This window comes from Pelmatolapia mariae, linkage group LG22 (assembly GCF_036321145.2).
Source record: "Pelmatolapia mariae isolate MD_Pm_ZW linkage group LG22, Pm_UMD_F_2, whole genome shotgun sequence".
Taxonomy (NCBI): domain Eukaryota; kingdom Metazoa; phylum Chordata; class Actinopteri; order Cichliformes; family Cichlidae; genus Pelmatolapia; species Pelmatolapia mariae.
Window position 1 is genome coordinate 30,753,911 of NC_086245.2, and position 27,126 is coordinate 30,781,036.

At 41.1% G+C, this 27,126-nt stretch overlaps 1 long non-coding RNA gene across 1 annotated transcript; it reads left to right on the top strand.

The window, feature by feature from the left end:
• Nucleotides 1-24,345: 24,345 nt before the first annotated feature.
• On the top strand, nt 24,346-26,387 carry LOC135932435 (uncharacterized). Its single transcript, XR_010573524.1, has 3 exons — nt 24,346-24,525; nt 24,864-24,940; nt 26,221-26,387. It is a non-coding gene; the product is annotated as an uncharacterized LOC135932435 (long non-coding RNA).
• Nucleotides 26,388-27,126: the final 739 nt, after the last annotated feature.

The following is a 27,126-nucleotide window of genomic DNA, read 5'->3' on the forward strand; positions in this document are numbered from 1 at the left end:
ACTACCTAGAAGAATTTGTGGTTTTTTACACTTTGTGTAAATTTAATTTATACAAAAGACTTATTAAAGGTGCTAACACTGCTGCAATGCATTCTATGACGTTGGGTCTAACTTGAAAAAAGAGAATTCAGGAACCTTAGCACAGATGTAATTTCTCTGAAATTATTTTGCTTCACCAACCTGAGCTTTTAATGTATTCATCTACCAAAGTGGAATGAGCAACAAACTAATTAAAAATTATAAGACAGATATAAAAGGCAAGATTATGTGATTACAGGATTTCACATTAATTAAAGTTGTAAATTATTCTTAGACCACACTTCTTTTCTTATTTTCAAACACATCATCCCAACCTTTTTTAATGAACTCTCTGAGGACCAGTGTGAAATTCACATGTATGTTTTTCACATAAATGTATTGAGCAGAAAATATTTTTCTTGATCAGCCCACAATTATAGATAATAGTTTGAGCTCATCTTGCTACTTCTCACTTTGCAACTTTATTTCCACGTTTGCCTAAAGTGCTTGTGTATAGATGTGCTATATGGGTCTATTTCAGCCTTTAGTCTCTCAGCGCTCCTTTGCATTTTCACCTGCACATAGGACAGGAATTCATAGTTCTTATTAACTGAATGAAAATAATTCATTTCTGCTCATTCAATATCAGTTTCTCTCAGTCAGAACCCGAAATAAATTACTTGAGAGAGAATGACTTTCACATGCGCTGTTTCAACATGTTGATGTTTTAACACGTGGATGTAATGCTAGCTTCTACAGTTTTTATTCTAATGAGAGATTCAACTAATTATTTTGTTCATTACATTCATTGATAAGGACTAGACAGTGGATGCTTTGATCATTTTCTCTGTCAATCTTTTGGGTGGTGAAATGTTGATCAAAGTTTCCTAGAGATAATAGACTGGTTTTATCAGACACACAACAAACTTCATCTCAAGATCAAATTCTCACCAGTGAACAACACACACGCACACCTTGTATAGAAAGGTAAGATGGTTTTCTTGGCCATACAAGATAGAGGTGGTGCTTTAGAGACCTACAATCCACATGATTAGGTTGGAAGGTTACCAGTTGTAGAAATGTATTAAAATTTCAATTAAAAAATGCAGTGGGCTGGCTCAACAGGAATCTTGCTGGCTGGAATATGGGCCAGCTCCCCTCCAGTCCAAGCGTTAAAAACAAAGTTGGCTAGGTGCTAGTTCCACGCTAACCTCTGCAGAAAGGACAACAGAAACCCAGCCTCTGTTTGTCGCTCTGCCCATGGCTGCTAATACCAGACCTTTCTCTACCTCTCAGTCCAAGGGATTCCAAGAAACTGTTATTTCCTCCCTGCTGGCCACTGATTTCCTCCTGAGCCAGATAACTTGAGACCATGTTCACTGTCAGTGGATCTCCTCACTGAGTTTAATGGTGCTATTACAGCCCATGAGTCCAGAGGTGCCTAAACCGGTTGTGGACCCTGGGTTTTGAGTTTTTCAGTTCATATTTCTTTTTAGATTGTGAGACTGTTTTATGTTTAAGTTTTGTTCCTTGTCTTGTGGGTGAATAAGTTTGTCAACTTCTTTATTTATCGTCACCTTTTTCCAGTGGCCTAGTTGTGTTTTGTTTTTTGTTTAAAATCATTCATTTTTTGTTATCCTTGGGTTTGAATTTCTATATTCCTTGGTTATCCAGTTTATATGGCTATTGAGTTGTTTTATTCTCCCTTGCATTAAGTTTTTTTTAATATGTACAGATTTTTATGGTTTGTTTTTCTAGCCTCTTTAGTGAAGTCTGGTCTTTTGTATATTCCATTGTTTGTCGAGTTTTCAGTTATTGTTACTTTTAGTTACTGTTCAGGTTGCCTTTTGCTTTGAGTTAGTTCACTTTTTGTGTTAGTTTGTGTCCTGCTGTCATCTGCATTTGTCTTTTGTGTGTCTAGGTTCCACTATCACTGTTCCACTGTCTAGAGGCGACTGTTGTTGTGATTTGGCCGTTTATAAATAAAATTGAATTGAATTGAATTGTCTAGTCTTCCACCCTCCCTTGTATCAAATTCTTGTTCCCTGATTAGGTGTCTTCTGTTTTATTTTGGTTATGGTTGTTCTCTATCACAACAAGACTATCTCTCCACTTTGATACATCTTCCATATGTACAGGGAATGGCCTCCATTTGTCAGAGTGCATGGATACCTTAAGACACCCGTTCATGCTCCACAGGTTATCTATAAAACAGGTGTGCAGATGTGAAATCACTGATTATTTGATCTCCACTTACTATCAGGTGCAGTGTGTGTGTGTGCTTTGAAAGAGTGTGTGGTACAGCGTGTGTCTGTTACCTTTGTGGTGGCTCACGTGTCTGTTGGCAGCCTCCCAGGATTATTGTTAGTTTTTAAAAACAAACTTACACATCCAATGGGACCTTGCTGTGGCTGATTTCTGTTGGCTAAGTGAGCAAGATGTCCTCTCTGGCCTGCTAGGAGGGCCCTGGCTGTTTCTCACAGTCTTGTGAGCTTCACTCTATGGCAATCTCTGCATCTGGCTTAGTATAATCTATTGCAAAGCACCCTTCACAAATATAAGCATAAAGCAGATTGTGTGAAAGGCAGTCAGAAGGGGTAACACAAAGAGAAAGAGGAGCTGCTTAGCTTTGCTCAGAAATAATCACTGCTTGTCTTCCTGTTTCTGGGTTAAGACTGCCTCCACTTTCAAATGAGTATGGCAAACCAAGTGTGCCACACCTGTGTGGGATATGGCATCTCTATGCCTGTGGAGGATAAGCCTGATAAGTGTGTGCTGTGGCTGGATCACCAACATTCTGGCCAGGAAAAGTGCTCGCCAGCCTCTAGTCCTCTGTTGACTGTTTTATATTGCTTGTATGTACCAGAGAAGCCCGTGCTCATTATTCTGGCTTCAAGCATGCAGGATCTTCACTTCCCAATATGCCCAAGGCCAAGGGGGAATGCCCAGGCCCTTGCCAGGTATCTCTGGCTCCCCCTGTTGCAAGACCAGTTAAAGCCCCACCCTTCAGCAGCCCCCTGTGGCTCCAACCCCAGGAGGGAGCCAGTGGAGGGCAGCTATCAGGAGGAAGATGTCGACATAGAGACCGTTCTCTCCTCTGATTAACCCTCTGGGGTCCAGGGTATAATTGGCCGTTTTTGACTACTTTTGATTTTACCTCTATATTTCACCTTCAAAATATGTTTTTCTTGCCTTCTTTGGTACCATTATTTTCAGCACAACCTCAAATATCTGAAATTTGAGTTATTTTTTTCATTTTGGTATACTATATTAGCACAGTTGATCTAAATTCAGACAAAAAATTCAAAATCCGAGTAGAAAAAAGTTATATTTTTTACTGTAAAACCCACAAACATGTTTAACGAATCATTTTCATAACTTGAAATGCAAATAGAAATTGTATATTTCTAAAAATTGTGCACAAGTTTTGCAAACAACAAAGTTATATGGTATTATTTACCTAAAAATGCAGCCAAGGCCTCAGGCGTTTTTTATATAACCATTTAAATCTATTTACAGAACAATCAGGTGTTCTGCAACAAATAAGAAGGCACACAAATTATTTGTGCCAGTCCAAAAAATGTAGTTTGTGTTCAGTATAAGACAGAGGAGAACACCACAGGCCTAAACCCTGCAGGTCTGACAGCAGGAGGTGCATCAGTCCAGTTTTCCATGTGGGAACAGCGTTTACACTGGAATCTGCCTTTGACGGCTTTTTTTGGAGAAAATGTGAAATTCAGCAGTCTAACTGACACACAATACAAAACAATAACTGCACAACAAACTAACTACAGCCTCCAAACACGCTAAACGTCACTAATGTCTCACATATGAAAACTCGCTCTCTCTCTTTCTTTCGCTCGCCCGCTTTCCGTCGCCGGTGTCACTCCTAAAAACTTCCCCTTCTCCCTAAACAACCAGGTGTCACATGTTGCCATATCATTTTTTTGATTGGCTGACATGGTAAACTCTAACACCAATAGGGAAGGGGTGTTTTTTCTTTTTTCACTCGCAAAGGGAGAGTGTTTGCTAGCGCTGTCTGTAGAAAACGCTGATTTTACCGTTCTTCCCGCTGTAAACACCACTGTTTTGTTCAGAAAAAAACATCGCGTGTATTTTTTATCATAACTCTGGTTTTACGTGGCTCATCGACACAATTCAAAAACTGGTATATAGTTTGAAGTCCGCACTTTCGACCCAAGTTGAAATGGAGACTCTGAGTCGCTGCATCTTTTAGCTGTGTCGTCTTAAATTGGTCATGTGATTTTGACGCGCCGGCGCGTCCAGCGACCCCAGAGGGTTAATATAACCTGTCCTGTGGACAGCCTCCAGCTAGATCCTCAGGGACAGGACTAATGGCAGGATGTCTACGGCTCTGGATATCGCCCTCCCTGAGAGCCCTGTGGCAAGGGGACATTGGGTAGCCACAGCCTTCAGAAATGTAAATGCCACTGCTGCTTGACTCTAGGGACCTGATGAGCTGACAGTTTGACTCTTCTGCTGCTCTGCACAGGTGGTCCTCTGCCTATAAGAGGTTCTTTCATGTGCATAGTCGGGAACAAATCACATGTGCACACTCACCTCAGTGGTCTCTCCTTCTAGCTGCTTTCTTTGCAAAGTCATGTGCCCTAGCAAAAATTCCAGGATCATCAACTCCCTGCTGGCCAGGCTACACGGCGCCATGTCCACCCAGGCCTGTCTGGCTAATACAGGGGGCATTATGTCCCTGTATATGCGTCACGTATCTCACCAGGTGCAGTCAGGTTCTGAGGAATCCAGCATCCTGTATCCACTACAAGCTGCTGACAGCTCAACTGTCTATCTCTATAACTCTGGCCTTTATCCCACTCGGAGACAGTCATTGATGTGTTCAGGTGTAGAGGGGCCTGTCCAGTCACTCTGCAAGTGCTAGGAGGCTCAGGGCTTCAGTGCATCAGGTGGCTCCTGGGATCCCAGTATGGGGCCCCAGAGACCGCAGGCCTCAGCTGGAGGCCTTTTGTAAGCATAGTAACCAGCCACAGAGAAAACGGGAACACCCACAGAAAAGCTTCAGGTGTCCTCCGGCCACCACCCTCCCTCTGACCTTTCCTCCCGCCAGGGTGGTCCCATTCACTGCCTGCCCAGTGCATGGTAGCTTAGTTGGCTCTGGGGGTGGATCCATGGGTATTATCCACCATGACCCAGAGTTCCTTCGCAGATCCCTGTGACGACCAACTACAACTTTACCTCAGTAAGCAACCTCCAGCATGCACAGATACTGCTGGAAGAACTCTCTGCCCTCCTGGAGAATGGTGCAAAGTGGGAGGTGCATGCTGGGGATTTCCAAGCTTGGTCCTTCTCCAGCTATTATGTAGTTCACCAGCAGGATGGTGGACTTCACCCCATTTTGGACCTCAAATTTCTCAACCACTATCTTTTGCCTCTGAGATGCATCCTGGGAGTGTGACAGGCCATCAACGCCAGGGACTGTTTTGCCAATATCGACCTCAGGCATACCTATGCCTATTTCCAGATACATATCTGGCAGGGTCACTGCCGGCTGCTGAGGTTCGTGTTCAAAGGGAAGGTATTTGGGTTCTGAATCCTTCCCTTTGACATTTCTCTGGCTCTCAGAGTGCTGAGCCACTCAAGGATGCTAATTTAAAATGGCCCCAGAATGGCCCTCAAAACGGCCTTTTTGGAGGCCATGATATCTGCCAAGAGGATTACCTATCAGTGCACAGATGCTGCAGATGGTTGCCGTATGGAAAAGGGATGATCCCGTGGCCCAAGCCTGCATTCTGAATAGGCCCTGTTTGAATTCGACCTGTCCCAGCCATTGAGCTATGATCAGCTCCCACTGGGGGCTTGGACCAGTGGGACCCTGGTTTAATTGCTGTCCCATTGGGTTTTTTCAGAATCAGAATCAGAATATTTTATTAATCCCGAAGGAAATTATAGGTTACAGCAGGCAGCATGCTAATGGCGCATGTGCACTTACAAAGGAACCTTCTGACCAAACTTTACACAAACATCACATTGGGAAGACATGTCAGAGAGGTAGGCTGATAGGAAAAAGTTTGAGAACAGAAAAAACACCCCAGCACAAAAGGCACATGACTGTCAATACACCATAGAAACACAAGACAGGCAACAGGGATGGGCAAGGGTAAGAGAGAGCCGGTGTAGACAGCGCATCCGGTCCTGCAGCATGTCTGCGCTGGTCCAGTCAACCCGCCATCTGCCCCAGGAGGGAACAAGCATCGAAGGCGTTTGGAAAGGGAGGGGGAATGAGTGTGTATCAGTGTATGTGTATGTGTATGCGTGTGTGTGTCCTGAGTTAGTTGATAGAGTGTCCTTCGACCCTGCCAGGCTAAGTAAACAGTCTTCCAGCCGACCCAGGTGGCCTTGTGTAGGATAGGAAGGAGCAGTCTAAACACTGTCTGTTATCAGGGTGAATTTGTTTTGTTCAGCTCCAGCCTTGAGACCACAGCTGGCGCCGAAATGGTAGCTGCATGAAATGATGGTGGTTTTTCCTTTAGTGCGAAAAACTCATGTGAATTTCAAAGCCGTTCTAGCAGTCCGACACTGGTCTCTCAAGCTCCCGTTGGAGAGCTGTGAGCTTCTCCGAGATGTTAACAATCTTGCGCTCAAAGAGCAAATTCTGAGAACTTACGACCACCGTCAGCTTCTCCAAGATGTTATCCAATTTTCGCTCAGAGGTCTTAGTCTGAGTGTTCACGGCAGCCTCAAGCTTCTCCAAGATCTTATCCGTGCTGCTTTCAGTGAGCCCATTTTGAGAAGTCATGACCTTTCATGAGCTTTCTTTAATCTTTGATAAGCCAGGGCCAAGCCAGCTCCGATCAGCAAGAACCCTGTTATCATGGTTCCGAAAAGGTAGATATCTTCAAAGTCCTCAATCGACAGTCCCGCCAGGCACACGACCCTCCAGTTATCCCACCCGTCCATCGTGTATCCGGCAGGGAACGTCCCTCCAGGACACTCAGGCTCACCCGAGCCCAGGCTTCTCGTTGAGAAGAGGGTGTCAATTGCATTCAGGGACCAGTTGATCAAATCCATAATTCCTCTTTTAGGTTTGCGGCTCGGGCAGTGGCTGAAGCAAAAGCTCGGGTATGGGAGTAGTTCGGAGAGGCCATGGAAAAAGATTTTCGGACTGCCTCGAAGAGATTCTGGCAAACCATCAGGCATCTCAGGAGGGGAAAGCGGTGCTCTACCTGCACTGTGTATAGTGCTGGTGGGGCGCTGCTGACTTCGACTGAGAAAATTGTCAGGCGGTGGAAGGAATACTTCGAGGACCTCCTTAATCCCACTGACACGTCTTCCGAGGAGGAAGCAGAGTCTGGGGATGAGGGCGATGACCCGCCAATTTCCAAGGAGCGAGGTCACTGAGGCAGTTAAACAACTCCTTGGTGGCAGAGCACCTGGTGTGGATGAGGTCCACCCCGAGTTCCTGAAGGCTCTGGACATTGTAGGGCTGTCCTGGCTGACACGCCTCTACAATGTTGTGTGGAGATCAGGGACAGTACCCCTGGACGGGCAGACCGGGGTCGTGGTCCCCATTTTTAAGAAGGGGGGCCGGAGGGTGTGTTCCGACTACAGGGGGATGACACTCCTCAGCCTCCCTAGGAAATTCTATGCCAGGGTGGTGAAAGGAGAGTTTGTCCGCTAGTCGAACCTCAGATACAGGAGGAACAATGCGGTTTTCGTCGGATACTTGAGGGCACATGGGAGTTTGCCCAACCAGTCTACATGTGCATTGTGGACTTGAAGAAGGCATTCGACCGTGTCCCTCGGGGTGTCCCGTGGAAGGTGCTATGGGAGTATGGGGTGTCTGGCCCATTGCTACGGGCCATTCGATCCCTATACAACCATTGCAAGAGCTTGGTTTACAATGCAATAAGTCGGACTCGTTCCCGGTGGGTGATGGGCTTCGCCAGGGCTGCCCTTTGTCACCGATTCTGTTCATAATTTTTATGGACAGGATTTCTAGGTGCAGCCAAGTGGCGGAGGGCTTTCACTTAGGTGGCCTCAGAATCTCATCTCTGCTTTTCACGGATGATGTGGTTCTGTTGGCTTCATCGGGTGATGGCCTCCAGCTCGCACTGGAACGGTTCGCAGACGAGTGTGAAGCAGCGGGAATGAGGATCAGCACCTCCAAATCTCAGGCCATGGTTCTCAGACGGAAAAGGGGGGGGTGCCCACTCCGGGTCAGGGATGAGTTCCTGCCCCAAGTGGAGGAGTTTAGTATCTCAGAGTCTTGTTCACAAGTGACCGGAGAAGGGAGTGGGAGATTGACAGACGGATTGGTGCTGCGGCTGCAGTGATGCGGACATCTACGTCCCTACCCTCACCTATGGCCACGAGCTGTGAGTAGTGACCGAAAGAACAAGATTGTGGATACAAGCGGCGGAAATGAACTTCCTCCGAAGGGTGGCTGGCCTCTCCCTTAGAGATAAGGTGAGAAGTTCAGCCACCCGGGAGGGGCTCAGAGTAGAGCCGCTGCTCCTCCACATCGAAAGGAGCCAGCTGAGGTGGTTCAGGCATCTGACAAGGATGCCTCCTGGGCGCCTGATGGGCGAGGTGTTCCGGGCATGTCCCACCAGGAGGAGGCCCCGAGGCAGACCCAGGACACGCTGGAGAGATTATATCTCTCGGCTGGCCTGGGAACGCCTTGGTGTTCCTCCGGATAAGCTAGAGGAGGTGGCTGGGGAGATCGAGGTCTGGGCTTCTCTGCTTAGGCTGCTGCCCCCGTGACCCGATCCCGGATAAAGCGGAAGAAGATGGATGGATGGATGGATGGGTGGATGGATGGATGGATGGATGGATGGATGGTTTTAGAGAACAGACTGTGAGAGAGTGTTCCAGGGCAAGAGTAGAAAATAGATGAGAGTAGACAATGACACAAGAAGCTAAGTTAAGCAGGGAAGATAAGGGAAAGGGAGAGGAGAAAAGTGTGACCGCCTTCATCAAGAGCCAAAGAGGGGGCAATTCGTAGGCAATTCAACAGGTGTAGGACTACTCAGGTGTCCCCCTTCCTTCAAGTGTGGGCCCACTCAACCCAAAGGGTGGCCATCTCATGGACTTCGTGGAGGGGTGCCTCCCTGTCAGACATCTATGCGGCTGCAATAGTCATGTAAATCTAATTTCACCAAGTTCTATGTGTCTGTTCAGCTTTTCTGCACTCTTATGACCATGAATATAAAAAATTGTGATCTCAGCTTAGTAATTGGGATAGTGGACAATGTACTGAAAAAAAGATATGGGAGGACATGTTAAATTGGACATAGGAGGGCAATACGGCCTAATCAGATGGTGAGGCCTTTAAGATCATTAGGATGATCATTAGGATCATTCATTACCACACTAGGTACAGAAGGATAAGAAGGCTCCAGAGCAGGGAAGTGGGATGTAATCAGTCAGTCACGTTGAGCAGGCCATTGGCCTCCATCCAAGTCTCAGGAGGTGTCAAGTCCTCCCCATCACCAGCCTCCAGAGGGACAAAGTTTACATCACCAGCATCCAGCCAAGTCATCTGAAGGAATCTGCCATCTTCATTGCCTCTACCTTGCCTTCTTGTGACCAGCCTCTTTCCAAGCCTCCAGATGGGTCCTGTTGCCCCCTTACCCTAACCACCTAACAACCTTGCCTCCACTCTTGGCTTCCTGCTTGCCTTCCAGTAAGGATTTGGTCAAAAAGGAGTCCTCTAGAACAATCCCTTTGACCTGTGCCACCTTCAGGTTCACTCACTAAACGAAGCTTCTACTCTGTCCTGCATTCGAGTCAACTCTCTGAATTAGTATTCTGCTATTCTTGGCCTCTAGACTGATTCCCAGAGTTGTTTCTTGGCTCTGGCCTGTGGCTGGCTCGATGTCTTAAACCATTATTACTACTTTTCTCTACTCTCCTGCTCTGTGATTTTTTGTTTTTGGTTCCAGTGTTTACTTTCTTCCTTTTTTAATTTTGATAGTGATTGGTCTAATGCACCTTTTAATTTTACTTCCTTGGCTTGTATTTAAACCCCACCTTTCCTTTTAGTTGTTGTCATAGTGTCTGTTTTAATTGCAGTTTGTTCCACTCTGTTTTGGATTAATTTTTCCTTTGCATGGATGTTTGTGGATTTTATAGTTGTAACAAAGGGCTGGCTTTTTGTTATTCTGTCTGTCTCAGAGTCTGGGTTTGGGTCCTAAGCCCAGAACTGTTGACAGCACAGTCACATAGTCTGCAACAGCCTCTGCCATCTGTTGTTTTTTATACTGTATAGTGGGGCCTTTTTTAAAGGCTGTTGCAGCTGAAAACAAAACTATGAAAATATTTAAGGTAAAGAATTTGATTGTTGGTGGAAGAAGCCAAAAAACCAAACAAACAAAAAAAGTCTAGTTTAAAAAAGAATTGCTCATTACGTTTTTAAGATTGGGGAAACCTGCAGTCAGCTGAGACTGAAGAAGTCGCTTGGATAAGTGACGAAACGTTTCTCCCACAAAACGCTACGTCCAGATGAACAGAATCAACTTTTGGAGATGCTCATTAAGTTATATAATGTTAATATAAAAAAGATACCATTAAAAATTATATTCAGGGGTAATATTTGAGACATTTTTAGGATAACCTGCTTTCAACTCACACCAAGAAACAGCAGACTTTTTTCATCAAACTAATTTAAAGCACAAAATTCTCAAGAGCCTTCATTTCACACATAGCTGTGAAGTCCTCTATCTTCCTCCTTCTTTGGTTAGTTTTGCTCCCTTGTTAGAAGAGTACCAGACACACAAAAGCAGATAAAACTGTTTTGCTAAACTGCTTTTCATTTCAATAATGCCAGCCAACCTGCATAATTACCTTCATCACAGGCTGGGAATAATTATTTTGCAAACATGGTTCAAAGAACATATTTTTCTTGTATCTCTTCCTCTTTAGGCTTTCACATATTGTTCATTTGCAAATCCCATTTGGAATATTTATAAATCTGAGGACAGCCACAAATTATCTTGAAACCTTTTGATGGTGTCATTACTGCAATGCTCAGAGATTGTTCACTGGATTTACTGCTATCATTGAGTTTCCAACACAAAGACAATACTCTACCGCCATGAAAGCTATAATATGTGCCCATGGCCAATGCTGGCTACAGGATTTGTTAATGCCACGACTAATTGGCTTTGAAAGGATGCCGTGTCATATACAGGATATACAGATACACGCCACTCTTGCAAAGATATCTTCTCCTGCCAAGCAATTTCCTTTGGGGCATCATGCATGATAAAAGTAAATCAATAAGGGGAAAAAATACCAGCAAACTGTTCAAAACAGTCATGATGTTATCGCTCTGAGGCACCTCAGTCATTTCTTCAAATGTCATCATCAGAGTCTGAGCTGTGATAGTGCTGTAAGGCTCCCTTAAATTTGTCTTTAAAATGAAATTCAAAGCTAGGATTGAATGAAGGGTTACAGCTGCTCCCCCTGCTGATAACTACTGATTGAGGGCCTAGCTATAAAAATTAATCTGACTGGTGTGCGTCATGGCACATCTGACATGCAGGCAGTTCAGTTTGTCAGTTAAAGGGTGAGAATGAATAAATACAGGCCATAAGTGTATCTTATGGGGTGCAATTTCTTTACAGTGGAAAACGAAAGAAAAAAAACTGCAACAACTCTCTTTTGTATATTTTTTGCAAGGTGCCTCATTTATCTGTCATGGCAATATGGCATTTCAACTTGATCGTGGCATTTTAGAAGTATAAAAAGCAGTCACATCTGTTTGATGAGGTAAATGTTGTTAGGGAGAGACAGACTGCCCCATGCAGGCACAACACATGCAAGTAAGGTACAACATTTCAAAAGAAATTAGCTATTTCATGATTTTTTAAATAATGCATGCTCATTTTCAAAGCAATATATTTTTAAAAAGACTGAAATTGTCATGGTCCTGAGTCTGGAAACCCAGTGTGTGTGTTTTCTGATTTATGGCTATTCTTTGGTTTAGTGTTTTTCATGGTTTAGTAATTTGTATTTCTAGCTTCCTTAGTTATTTTCTGATTCTATTTTGTGGTTTCTAGTTTTTCAGTTTTGTTCCTGTGCCTCCCCTGTGTTTCTCGTTGAGTTAGTTATGTTCTCATGGCTGTTCTTCCCCGGTCCCAGTGTCGAGTCTGTGTCTTGGCTTGTTTCTCACGTTTCCTGTTTTATTTTGATAGTCCCAAATCTGGTGTTTAGTGTGTTCAGTTTTGCTTCCTCCCTGTCACATTGTCTCTGATTAGTCCCAGCTGTGTTTCCTTCCTGTTTCCCATCCCCTTATTATCCTTGTGTATTTAGTCCCCTGTTTTCCCTCAGTCCATCTGCTTTTCTTCCTTCATAGTCCAAGTGTCAGGTTTTAGGTCTTAGGTTTCTAGTTCTCTGTTTCAGGTTGCATGTACTTAGTGTTTTGTGTTTTAGCTTTTCCCACTATAGGTTTTGTTAGTTCCATCTTAGTCCTTCTTTGCTAACCCTTGTTAGCCAGAAATAAACTTCTCACTTTCTGTTCACTTCATCCCGTCTCCGTTGTCTGCATTTGAATGCGCACTCTTCACTCCATGCTGTCTGCCGCAGCAGACGTGGGAGAAAGAGAAAGAGAGTTTTGTGGTTCTCAATATTGTCAATTTGTAACAAGCTTCAGTATAAAAGAGCTTCCCAAAGTGATGCTCTTCAAATAAAATACATGGGGAGAGGTTTATATGCTGTTAAAAACTGTGGAGAAAGAGTTACGCTATTTAGTGCTTCTTTAATTCTTGTAGAATGGGTTCTGGCGTTTTGTTGTACAATCTCCTTCACTTTATATCTTAAAGTGTCCCTGGGCAAGATACTGAACCCTCGCCCTTTATATGTGTGTGTTAAACATTAGTTCTTTGTTTCATTTCCTGTTTATTGATATTAGTATTCTGGTTGAGTGTTATTTACAGTTGTACACAGTAGCTGTCTCTGTTATTAGCCATTTTTCTTTTGTCTTTCTATACCAGTTTTGATTGTTTCTCATCTGTGTAGTCTGTGACTTTCTGGTTTATTTTGGTTATCTGTTCGTCTCCTGTCCCTTGATCGAGTTATACTCAGCCAGTCTCATTGTTCCTGATTAGTCTCAGCTGTTTTGTGTTACCTTTGTGTTTCCACTCCCCACTGATTTCTGTGTGAGTCTTTTTACTGTTACCCACCTGTCTGCTTCCCTGTGTCTTTCTTTGGGCTTTTTGGATTTTGTTATCTCAGAGTTTAGGACTCCCTTTTGCTTTCACTTTTATTCGATATTGCTGTGGACTTTCTAACAGCCTAAATAAGCATCTCAAATTTTGTTCCTGCACTTTACCTTTCAATTTCTTGCATTTTGATCCAACCTTGTTACACTCCAAAATGTGACAAAAACTTTAGGTTTAAAAAAAGTACAGCGCAGAGGCCTGTACTACAAAGTAGGAGGTGGGCTTATCCAGATGACTTCAAGGTTAACTTTGCCTTGTCTATGCTGGACGTTCACTTCTTATTGAGGTAAATTGCCATGGTAACTTATGTTAACGTAATCTGTTTCGGAGCAGGTTACGATGAGTTCCAGATGACAGTAGATATAAAATCATCATCTACTGACAATTCAACAATTTTACAATAGTTTTATTGTTTCATAAGCGTTAATATGATCATAAAATGTGTGCGTGTGTGTGTGTGTGTTAAGCCCCACGCCCCCGGTACCGGGGGCAAAAAGGAGGGGATCACGTTTAATCGGTTATAACACGGGGTGAGAAATATAGGTCCAGACATGTGTGGTATCCACAGAAACCTCTGAATCTCAGCTAAAATGTCATATAAACCATTTCTACAACCACCAAACACACCGAAAACAAGCCACGATTAAATGAGCAGTTACGTAAATGCACAGAATTCCGCTAAACAAAACCAAACAAGAAATTCTTCAGACTTCATGTAACCGGCTAAAGAAAGGCTGGTTATCTTCCAGAGCTATTACTGACTCCAAACACCAAGTTTCATCACGCTCTGACCAAAATTCACTGAATGAGCCGCAAAAGAAGACCACAAAAACACACAGCGGCGCAAATGCGCTAAGACAGAAATTGGTGTACCGTCCCGATTTCCTCCGTTATTTTTGCCGGTAGCCTGCAGCCACGTGATTATCAGCAGTTACCATGCCTACCTAGCCGCATCAGAGCTGTTTTCCGTCAACAACCTCCATTTTAGACCCACCTACAGACACGTGACTGGACAGACGCCACATGCAGTAAATTTGGGCCCACGTGGGTTTTGGCCTTGCAATGTCTGATTGGTTGAAGTGACACGAATGTGGCATTGTTACTGTGATCCTATTGGCTCAAACTATTAAAAAGAGGTGTCAATCATGCAAATTGACCAAAAGAAACCAAAGTTACACCCCCTCAGAGTTTAAAGGGCCAGATGCCAATTAAACGCATGGAGCGTTTAATTGGCCGAAAAGGGCCATTGCCACGTGTGTGGTTATTTCTTCAAAAATATATTTTTTTAAAAAAGAATTTTTAGGCCTGTTAATAAAATTAATTAATTTCTGCTCTTTAATACCTAAAAAATTCAACTGGCATGGTGTCCAATTGTGTGCCAAAATTGGACATTTGTGTACAATGTCTAGATATTCATGTACTGACAGGGCTGTAATTTTTCACTGTTTCACTTTAGAAACATAAATCTTTGCACAGATGATGTTTATATGTTGGTTACTGAATTTCTGGAATGAAATGTGAACTGAGGCATATTTTTAAAAGGGTTATATGCTAAAAATTAAAAAAAAAAAAAAATAGGCGAGGATAAAATCTACTTACTTTTTCTGTGTTCCAGTCTCAGTAACTTTGACACAGTAATATCTGCTTCAATATTTACACATCTGATTAAATTTCACAAGTGTTAGCTTTATTTTGATACCAAGATTGTAAGCACAGAGTTTGTAATTGCAGAGAAATAATCAATTACATTTGGGCATTACATTTTCGAGCAGGAAGCTCAGAAACCCCTTTGGGGCTTAAGAGGTTAAAAAGAGATGAATAAACAAAGCGCCTATCTACCCCTTTTCTTTGCTGCCTTGTCATTTTACATTTGCGTCAATAATGTTTTTGTAATTTGTACACTTGACTTGACTTTGATCAACATCAGGTGTATCAGTCTCTTTGTCAACTTCAGTATGATTTGCTTGTCTGAGAGAAACTCAATTACGCTCCCACACATGCAGCCCAGACAACTGATAGAGAACAGATTTCAGGGCACTCCAATCACAAAAAGCTAAGACCTATTAAGATAAGACATAGATGTAACGATAGATATAATGAAATTTAAACAATCCCCTTTGGGAAATTAGGTCAGAGAGAATTATGTGGAGATATAAAACTGAAAAGCATGAAATTTGTGGATAGCAGCATGATTAAAGCGTGCCAAAATTTAGACAGTACAACACTTGGAGAAATAACTTTTCAATAGGTAATATAAGGATACATGAAAGTAGCCCTTTGTTCAATTAGTGTACAGTATTGGTCCCTAAGTTCTTGTTGTGCTGTCCTGCCATTTCTGTCTATTTTCCCTCTCCTGGTTCTATACATTGTTTCTCCTTTCTCCCCTGTGTGCGTGTGTGTGTGTGTGTGTGTGTGTGTGTGTGTGTGTGTGTGTGTGTGTGTGTGTGTGTGTGTCCATCTTCAATAATAACCTTTCAGAGCTTTCAAGATATCTCAGCAGCAAGAACCAAAACAAAATGGACTTTATTTTGGTTCTTGCTCAAGTAGTTTATGCAGCTGCACTGCAGTCATGGTTAAAAGTATTAGCAGTAGTGCTGGAGCAGTCATTTTGGAGATGGCAAGACTTTACAGCACACAGGAGGCTCTGTAAATGGTTATGCACTGTGAGTGTGAAGATGGTGCCTCATCCTCCTCTGAGGACTCTGAGGCCTCCTCCATGTCAGCCTCAGGGGTAGAAACAGACCAGCGTGAGTGTGGAAAGGAGGTGGTTGAAGAAGTGACAGAATGAACTTCTTCATCTCCATATTTTGGTCATCCCCATATTTTGGTCCCCCACAAACACTGCAATGTTCTGCTATGTCCCAGCAGCCAGAAGTTTGATCCCGGGACCTACAAACCATGCCGCCAGCTATGCACTGCTGCTAATAGATGAAATTTTACAGCCATGACAAACCTGCATGTGAAACACTCAGTGGCTTATGAGGACACAGAGGAACTGCAGGCTTATGTAGAGATGCTCATTTTCGATGGTGTTTACAGGTCAAAAAATTAATCAATTCAAATCTGCTGGGTGCTGTAAGGGCAGTGTGACTTTTGCACAGACAGAAAGAGAAGAGCTGGCAGCGCCATGTGGGAGGCTTACATGCGAAGACCATGGTCTGTCCATTTGCACTCTCTGCTCCACCTCAGCTGGAGTCCCTCTTCTTTAAAAGGTTAAAATCCAAAAATTAGCTGAAGCAGTTTTAAAAAACTGAGTAATTTAATTACTAAAATGTTATAGTAATATTTTTACAGCAAGTTTTGGGAGGGTGGCATTTTCTTTGTCCTTAGGGTAAAAAGACTCAGGATTTTTAAGGATCATCTAGGGGAAAAAAAAAGAATGCTTGGACACTGCTAGCATAATGGACAGGCTTTTGATGGGGCTCCCACACAAACGCAAAGCAGGAGATGAAGCATCGCTGAATATGTTTCCAAACCAACTTCATTCTAAGCCAAAGACTAGAAAATATGATGAAGCATGTCTTCCCTTTGACTTCACCTGCACAAGTGCCAAGGTAGGTCTCCCCTGCAAAATTGGTGTTCCCTGCGTCGGGAGCATACGCTGGGCTCTTCAAATCACGGACAAACAGTATCCCACATTCTGGATTTTTAGGTCACAAACACTTCTTGTAATGACTAACTACTCCTGACATTTTGGAGATGTTACTTCTTATACAGTAAAGTTACAGCGGGATACAAATAACATCAGGCCGTTCCTGCCACGATTTGTTCCCTTGGTTCAAATCCCGGACAAACAGTATCCCACAGCTGTTTATGTTTTTGAACCCGTTTTGCACAGAGAGGCATTTTTTGAAAAATGTATTGATAGCAATGTTGAATATTATTACACAGGAAAAAAACAACTACACTTAAAATAATTACACCGTGACGCCTCTGCCTTTCTAAATGGAGGGACAGTAACTGCGTGTGTATATGTCAGCGTGTAAAACCTGAAGATAGTCAGATTGACAATAACAGTATTGTGTCTCTATCTGCCATTCTGCAATTCATCTCATGTAAACAATAACGTGCGCACAGCGTGACGTGAAAAAGGCACATATCTTTGACGTTGTGTGACAAACTCTGTATTCCTCGTCCACACGTAAACGCAAAAAAGGTGTTTTAAAAAAATTTCCGTTTTCGGTGATTCGAAATGGTGATTTACGTGTGGACGAAAGGTCCAAATGCACAGAGACAGCTGCGTTTTCAAAAATACCCGTACGTAGCGTAAAAGAGTTAGTAGTGTATTTTATTACTACCTGTAATTTATTGAAGATTACTTGTATTTGCTTAATTGTTTACTAAATGTTTGAGGTGTGAAATAAACCGCAATGGAGTTTGAAAACAAAATATGGGTGTGTGTGGTTGGAGGATGTGTTTGTGGGGGGCTGTGGTGGGGGGCGCGAACATTTTTCTTGTAAAACAAAGGGGGGCCTAGCAAAAAAAGTTTGGGAACCACTGATCTAAGGGTTAAAAGAAAAATTGAAATTAAGAAATTCAATATTCTACCATGAGCCATGCGTAGAAATGATGTCTCCTTGGATGGCAAATCGCAGGAAAAAGTGCTGAAGTGTGCTCCTGTTTGTTGTCTTCAAGGTTATTCCTTTATTCGCTGTGCTCATATTCCATTTTAAACTGACACAAGTCACAACATGAAAATCAGATGAGAGCAACTCAAACTTCAAACTGAGACTGGAGTTATGATTTGAATGCATTGACTCCATCCTTTCCATCTCCTGAGACTCTTGATAATTTAGTCAAGAAATTGTTCTGTGTTTGTTTGTGAACCCTGCAGTCCAAGGTGGGGTTATTCCAAAAAGATACAACACAATAGAAGGTTGCACAACATCAGAAATGACAATTCTTAAAAGCAGTTGTTGTATGCTGTTGTATTCGCCCATCTCCATTTCCACTTCAGAAAATTAAGGTATGGTTATCACACACACAAAGAGTGGCCAGCTCAGGATTCTGAAATTACTCATCACCTTTAAATAGCATCCAAGCTTCAAGGTCTCTTAGACCACCATCCTTTTTATTATGTAGATCATAATCCCTCATCTGCTCATGGAGGGGCCTATTTTCTTGTAATGCAGACAAATGGAAAGGTGATCATAGCACTTAATCTTCGCAGGGATTTCCTCTTGTTCTCTATGTCTGTCATTTATCTTCAAACACCAGAATGACCTTTTGGTGTTTGGGCTTGAGGGAGGATTCATCTGTCACCCTATAAATGCCTCCTTTCTGTTGATTGGAACACTATTTGCATCTAAAGCTGAGCAATAAAACTTGATATTGTACTATATTGGACATAAAAAATCCACTGAAGTATTGCTAATGAGGGCACCAAGGTGGTTTGCACTGTTGCCTGACAGCAAAAAGGTCCTGGGTTCAATCTGTATGGAGTTTGCATGTTTTCCCTGTTTTTGCGTGGGTCCTCTTTAGCTACTCGGGCTTCCTCCCACAGTCCAAAGACATGCAGTTACTAGGGTTAGGTAACTCTAAATTATACCCATAGATGTGAATGTGACTGTGAATGGGTGTCTGTCTCTTTGTATTAGCCCTGTGGCAAACTGGTGACTTGTCCAGGGTGTAACCCCCTCCTGCCTTGTGGTAGCTGAGATAGACTCCAGCCCCCCTACAGCCCTGATTTGGATAAGAGGATGGATGGATAGTGCTAATGTCTTTTATATACAAGATATTTCATTAAAGTGATATAAAAAAAAAAAAAAGATATCTTGATAATACCAGAGAGGAGAAAGTGTGGTGCATCCCAGTACAAGATTTGTTTATTCTGGATTTATTCAACTAGATCATTGTACACACATTATAGCACCTTTACACAAATAACAATGTAGGTTGATGAATGGTGCACTGTAAAATGTAATTCTAGCTGTTTGTTATTTAGTGTGAATGCTTGTAAAAGCATTCACAGTATTGTTCTTCTAATCTTTATTATTCTATTTTATTAGTGTGAATGCTTGTAAAAGCATTCACAGTATTGTTGTTGTAATCTTTATTCTATTTTATTATCTATTCCGTACGTTTTTTGTAGTCCTACTACTTCAAAACCGTTCAACTTAGAAAAACCATTCAAACACTGTTAGATTCCTCTTCTTTAGGACATGACTGCTTCTATTTTTCTCATTTTTAACATTTATATTTTTAATTTTATTCAACTTTTTTCAACAAAAATTTCCCATGTATTTCAATGGGGAGACCCTTCAAATCCTCATTCAACTTACTCATTTTTAAACTCCTACTACTTCCACATACGTTGACATAGAGCCACCATTCAAACTTTAAAACGAAGACAAGACATTCAACTATTCAACTTGTATTTATCTTTTCAATATCTTTTATACTTTTTCTTCAGTTCCAGTTTAAGTTTCATGATGTTTTTTCAGCCGTTTCAGAGTTTATAATGGGTGTGTATGGGACGGAATGTTGGGGCCAGAGTGAGACAGCTCAACTGCTACAGTGAGAGAAGCAAAAAAATTAATCTTAAAATCTTTTTTAAAACTGCTGCTGTGTCCGCAGCGTTAGCTCTACCGGTCTGATTTTACCCTCAAAACGTAGCCATCGCTGTCCTCTTTCATCCAATGTGTTTACTATTGTACTAGGTGTTATGGTTCTTTCATAAATGTCACCAATGCGCAGCCTACTCCCTCCAACTGCTCCATAGACTCCAATGTTAAAATGGCTCAGAAGGTTCGTTTGAAAATCAGAAGAGCATGGTGTCTTTCCACTGTCACCACGTCCATATAATAAACTCCACCGCCATGAAAACCGAGAATTAGGTAGACTAGACGTTGCCGTCGCTCACGGTGAAAGAATTTTGTCAATACGACCTGTACTTTTCATTTGGGAGCGATTTGTTTCGGCCTGACTTTTCTGTTCATTTTAAGCAGCAAAAGTGAGGTGCATGTCTGTGTCCGTGTGTATGGAGCCATTGGGTGCAGTCACTATAGCAACCAGGCTCACACCTGCCTGCTTAACGAGCTCTGTCTCTCACTGTGCCAAGATTCATCTTAAACACTTCTCTTTCAACTGCTGCTGTGTCCACAGTGTTTGCTCTACAGCCATCATTTTACCCTCAAAACGTCGCCGTCGTTGTTCTCTTTCCAACACCGTGTTTTTCAAAGCTCAGACATTTAAGCTTTTTAAACTGTGTGGATCCAAGTGGAGGGATCACATTTTAGTCATTCAGTGATTTAAAGAATATGATTTTTTAATATTCATTCAGATGTTTTCTGACTCTTAATAGTCCTTTCTCATTTCTTATGTTTTTCTAATTTACAATTAAAACGTTTTCAGCTATTTTCCAACTTCTTCTGTGTGGTTTTCAACTTTTAGCAGTTCAGCACTTTTGTTTTCAGGTGAAAAGTTCTGTATTTTTCATCTCATTCAACATTTTTAACTTAAAATTCAGCAATTAATTCATTTCAGTGCATACATTCAGATTCAAGCATTCACACTGCAGTTTCTTCAGAAAATGCACTTTCTAGTTATTATTATCTATTCCGTACGTTTTTTGTAGTCCTACTACTTCAAAACCGTTCAACTTAGAAAAACCATTCAAACACCGTTAGATTCCTCTTCTTTTGGACATGACTGCTTCTATTTTTCTCATTTTTAACATTTATATTTTTAATTTTATTCAACTTTTTTCAACAAAAATTTCCCATGTATTTCAATGGGGAGACCCTTCAAATCCTCATTCAACTCACTCATTTTTAAACTCCTACTACTTCTACATACGTTGACATAGAGCCACCATTCAAACTTTAAAACGAAGACAAGACATTCAACTATTCAACTTGTATTTATCTTTTCAATATCTTTTATACTTTTTCTTCAGTTCCAGTTTAAGTTTCATGATGTTTTTTCAGCCGTTTCAGAGTTTATAATGGGTGTGTATGGGACGGAATGTTGCCCCCAGAGTGAGACAGCTCAACTGCTAGAGTGGAAGCAGGTCGAAAATTAATCTTAAAATCTTTTTTAAAACTGCTGCTGTGTCTGCGGCGTTTGCTCTACAGGTATGATTTTACCCTCAAAACGTAGCCATCGCTGTCCTCTTTCATCCAATGTGTTTATTATTGTACTAGATGTTATGGTTCTGTCATAAATGTCACCAATGTGCAGCCTCATCCCTCCAACTCTTCCATAGACTCTAATGTTAAAATGGCTCAGAAGGTTCGTTTGAAAATCAGAAGAGCATGGTGTCTTTCCACTGTCACCACGTCCATATAATAAACTCCACCGCCATGAAAACCGAGAATTAGGTAGACTAGACGTTGCCGTCGCTCACGGTGAAAGAATTTTGTCAATACGACTTGTACTTTTCATTTGGGAACGATTTGTTTCGGCCTGACTTTTCTGTTCATTTTAAGCAGCAAAAGTGAGGTGCATGTCTGTGTGCGTGTGTACTGAGCCATTGGGTGCAGTCACTATAGCAACCAGGCTCACACCTGCCTGCTTAATGAGCTCTGTCTCTCGCTGTGCCAAGATTCATCTTAAACACTTCTCTTTCAACTGCTGCTGTGTCCACAGTGTTTGCTCTACAGCCATCATTTTACCCTCAAAACGAAGACATCCATGTTCTCTTTCCAACACCGTGTCTTTCAAAGGTCAGAGTTTTAAACCTTTAAAACTGTGTGGATCCAAGTGGAGGGATCACATTTTAGTCATTCAGTGATTCAAAGAATATGAACTTTTATTATTCATTCAGATGTTTTCCGATTCTAAATTTTCTTTTCTCATTATTTAGGTTTTTCTAATTTACATTTTAAACATTTTCAGCTCTTTTCCAACTTCTTCTGTGTGGATTTCAGCTTTTAGCAGTTCAGCACTTTTGTTTTCAGGTTAAAATTTCTGTATTTTTCATCTCATTCAACATTTTTAACTTAAAATTCAGCAATTAATTTATTCCAGTGCATTTATTTAGATTCAAGCATTCACACTGCAGTTTCTTCAGAAAATGCACTTTCTAGTTCAACATATTATTCTATATCAGTTTGACGATAGATGACTGAAGTTGTTGTTATAACATAGAATTACAAGTTAAAAACGTCCCAATTACACCAAAAAAAGCTAACTTGAAAACTCATGTCCAGCTAAATCAGCAACTTATGTGAACTTGACAATGTGGGTAAGTTGAGCACAGCAGGATTCAAAACTGCCTCACGTGACTGCTACCGAGGTGCATCATGGGGAATTGGCGGTTAACGACATGCTCACTTTACTTGGACGTTTTCTAATCGTCTTCTTTGGAATATGCTTTCAAGGTGAGTAACATTGGTTATAACTATAAGGAAAGAGAGCTACAAAAGTTGGAACATGTTTTGAATCTATGGCATGATGTGTGTTTTTCTCTTTTACCGAAATGTTTGCTTTAGCTAATGTAACTTTAGCCGACAAGGTCCAGCTTGTGTGTCATGACCAAACTTGACCTAATAAACTGACACATGGCCTTTTTTATGGGTTTAATGTGGCACTGACCAAATCACAAGTATTGTGCCGCTAGCTTTAAGGTTGTGCACTCAACCACTGTTGCGATATTAGCAAGCTAACTCAGCTAATTAATAAAGCTTATTTCATATTGTCTCTGTACTTGTAAATTTCTTTCAAGTTCACAGGCTGTTGTATTTTGGTGGAAGTTCATTTTGGCAATATTTCCAATAACTGGCTGGGTTCAAAAAGAACTTTTTGGCAGGACTCCGATGCTTGTTGTCATCTGTTTACCCCTATGTAATCACTTAAGTTGTTATTAACTGCTGCATGCTAAGCTGCAAGAGTGCACTGAGGACTGAGACAAAATATGGTCTACAAACCAGCATTATATTAGTTTTTATCAGATAGTCCTCCAGTGTGCTTATTTTTTGCTTTAATTCTATTGTGCAGTTATTTGTTACCCTGAAATGCTTTATGCTTAACAACAGTTCACTATTTTGACTTATTTTTGAACTCTTGTGATCAGTATGACTAGATTCTGTGAGTTTCCATACTAAAAGAGCTGTAGTGATAAAATAATTGGCATCAGAGACACTGATTTTTGGCATGGTATACTGCAGAAGTTTTTTTTTTTTTTTTTGCATAATTTACCTTTTAATTAAACTGCATTCTCTGTATTGTAACAAAACTAACATTGTTTATATGTCAGAAAATTAGCAAACATGAATAAATGGCGAAAACAATATAATTATAACATATATTTTTATTTTACTTATTTTAGGTCTGTGAAGCCAAACTTGATGCTGGGGATTTATTTTTGTCAGTGGAGTCAAATGGTAAGTTACAATTTGTGCATTTTGTCATACTGGAAACACCTCAGATTATATTGTAACTTAATAGCTCTGTAGAACAAATGATATAAAGATTGTAGTGTCAGGGTACTTCTTAAGAAGTAATATGGCACTATTGATGATCACATGCAGGTGGCATAAACTAAATATTCAGACGTGTTACCAACAAATGATTCATTAACAAAAGCAATGGAGCAGACTGTTTAGGTTCTTGTGGTTGTAATAACATCCATAACTGCAAGTTTGTCATTAATTTATTTTCACAGGTCTAGATGATCACATCTGACTTTGTCATTTAAATGAGGTGGACTTGCAAACTTTGCACTCTTTTGGGTAAATTGCTGTCCACTACATATACACAGAATCTGCACAGTATTTCAGATCTAAAAAGGGAGTATGTAATGGACTTGCTGGCTTTAATGTAAAAAGCCTGTTGTGTAACTTTAATGAGGCAGTTGGACTAAAACAGTATTGCTCATCAAGGTAAACATCTGAGGAATAAGGAAACTGTTACTTGTCCTTTTACTCAGTGTTCTTTTAATCGCACGTTTACTAAAGTTTTACATCACATAAGTCATTTTCACAATCATTCTACTTTAAAAGATTTCAAGACAGAGCTTATTGTTCTCTGAACTTCCTTGTTTGCTGAACGGCAGGTAAAGTGCATCTTTTTGTTTGTTTGCTTTTGTGCGTTTGTGTTTTCTCTAATGGGCCTCAGATGACTGTTTGCTTAAATTTGGGTCTCAAAGAATCTTTTTTTTATTCTGTCTGTACTCTCCACCCCTCTTCTTCTATTGCTCAGGTTGAAGCAGAATTTGCCCGTCTTACATCTGTTGACCTGAAAGGGTTCCTTTTTGCTGTGCTTGACCATTATGGAGAGGTTCGTGAAGCTGTACAAAATCAAGAGCGGCATAGGAGGGCTAACTAGGCTCATAAGATGCTTCGGAGATGATGTAAGTGTTCAACTGCGAAATCTAATCCTTTGTTTAAGTTTTAGGTTATCCAGTTCAACTGATGAACTCATTGAAAGAAAGCTGATAAGTAAAGTCTGTCATCATATTTCACAACTGGACATTTAGTGTGGTAACTTTTACAGAATCTGTGTATATTGGTGGTAGGTTGGATATCATATTCTACTTGAATGTCCTGATAAGCCTGATTCAAAATCTCCAATGATAATCATATATTGATGGAATTATGTATCAAAAAGCTGTGAATTTGGAGCTGTCTACATGCTTCATAAACACTGTTTAAAAAGTGTTTTTGTTTTCTTTTTGACTTCTTTGACCAGAGCCCTACACAAAGGAAGAGGACAGAGGACCTCATTTTCTAAAGGAAGATCCCTCACACACTTTCAAGACTGTGAAGGTTAGCATTGTTTCTTTTAGTAAATTTAATAATGACAGCACCACAGTGGATTTTAAATTAAAAAGTACATGTGTACTTTTTCCTCACCAAATGTATTATTACGAGATCTTTGACACTGGAGTTGGTCTGGGTTTCAGAGAAACTAACTGGCAAGCTAGCATTGATATTATTAGTGTCTTGTGTTTATTCATGTCTTCACCAGGGTCTTTGACATTTCGCTGCTGTACTGTTCACTTCAGCTTTACGTTTGATTTCTCACATTGTATATTGTAATGGCAGAGATATTAGGATATTTAAGGGGCTGCAGTGGCTGCTACAGCTGTGGGGGGCAATACTTTGGTGAAATGTCCTGGACCCTGGAAAAGAGACTGTGTAGACTGGGTAAGCAATTAAAGGTTACTGGCCGAGAGTCATTGGGCAGCTGGGTAAAGGTGGATGTTGATATTCAGTGCCAATTATGCAACCTGTTCAGCCATGTCTATATGCTCTTTTTTCATGCTGTTAATATAGGGGGAAAAAATAAACTTTAATCAATAAACTGATTAAAGAAACATTGTCTATGGAGCCACAATCTGATCCTGTAGTGTAGCTGCAGTTTGCACATTTCATGTATTCTCAGCCAGATTTGGTTTAGAGCACAGCCAATATTTAGCATAAGTAGATTTAAATTCACACACTGGTGATGGCAAGCTACATTGTAGCCACAGCCGCCCTGGGGCGCACTGACAGAGGCGAGGCTGCCGGACACTGGCACCACCGGGCCCTCTGACCACCACCAGTAGGCAACAGGTGAAGTGTCTTGCCCAAGGACACAACGACTGAAACTGTCGGAGCTGGGGCTCGAACCGGCAACCTTCCAATTATAAGACGAACTGTCAACTCTTCAGCCACGATTCAGTGATCCACCCATGCGTGTGAATGACTGAATGTGTAAAGCGCTTTGGAGTCCTTAGGGGACTAGTAAAGCGCTATACAAATACAGGCCATTTACCATTTAAATTGAAAATTTTGTTTGAATTCTGCAATTGAAGACATGCTCAGTTATTTATGAACATGGTCTTTGTTTAAAGCAAGAAATGGATTTGTAACATGGGGGTGCATATCTCATTCTGAAAAAACCTTTAACAACTGATAAGTGTTACCCAAAGCCAATCACCATCATCCAAAGCATCAGTATGGCTCTTCTTTGGAAAGACATGAATTGTTAAGCACACGGGATATTGTGTAATTGTAATTGTGTAATTATTATTTTTTTTTTTTGTCTTTGAACCCTTTTATAGCCGACAGGTATTGAAGACACGTTTTCTAAGAGGATGAAAGTTGGCATTGCGATGGTGAAAGAAGAAGACATCATCGATGTGTTGGTTGTCCTTGAGGCGGCAGTAATCCTGTCTAATCTGAGCGATGTCTCAAGTGCCATTTCCATGCTGATGGGCCTTCTTTTTGCCCTCACCATAGACTATCCAAAGGAACTTAAGGACATCTTTGAAGTCATTCAGAACATCCTAATGAACATTGGTGGAAGGCAGTGCATCTCACTAGTGCATGGTCTAAGAAACAGACTCTTGGAGAAAGCCATGCAGAACTGTAATTGTATGCTCCTTAGTGTTAAGGACAGTTTTTATTTTACTGTTTGTTTTTTTATTCTTGCAAGTTCTCATTCTCACTTTTGTATGTCACTAAATGACTACACTTTACAAAATTCCAGATTAGACAATTACTCATTTGTTCATGGTTTAAGAAACTTATGTGAACAACAATATGCTGGACTTTGCAGATGCTTATCTCATGCAAGTCAGTAGTTTTTCCTTTGTTTTGCAATTGAGCAGACTCAAACTGATGTTTCTGAAATATTCATATTATCAAATGTTTCAGAAGCATGCACTCATTTTCAGAGATATTGGTTCTGTGGAATTTGTTGCAATTGTAAACGAAGACAAATACAAGAGTTTGATGTCTTACTTGTTATAAACTGATCTTTACTGTCACTTATCAAAGGTTTTGTACTATTTTAATATTTCAAGTTTTATGCTAACAGGTGTGACTGAGCACAATGAAGTTTAAAAATTTTGTAAATGTAAAGAATAACTTTTCTAAAATAGCAAGTGTTCCGTTGATACATTACATTAATGCAGACTTTATGTTGTTACTTCACAAGAATCACTACTGCTCCTAGAGTATTGGTC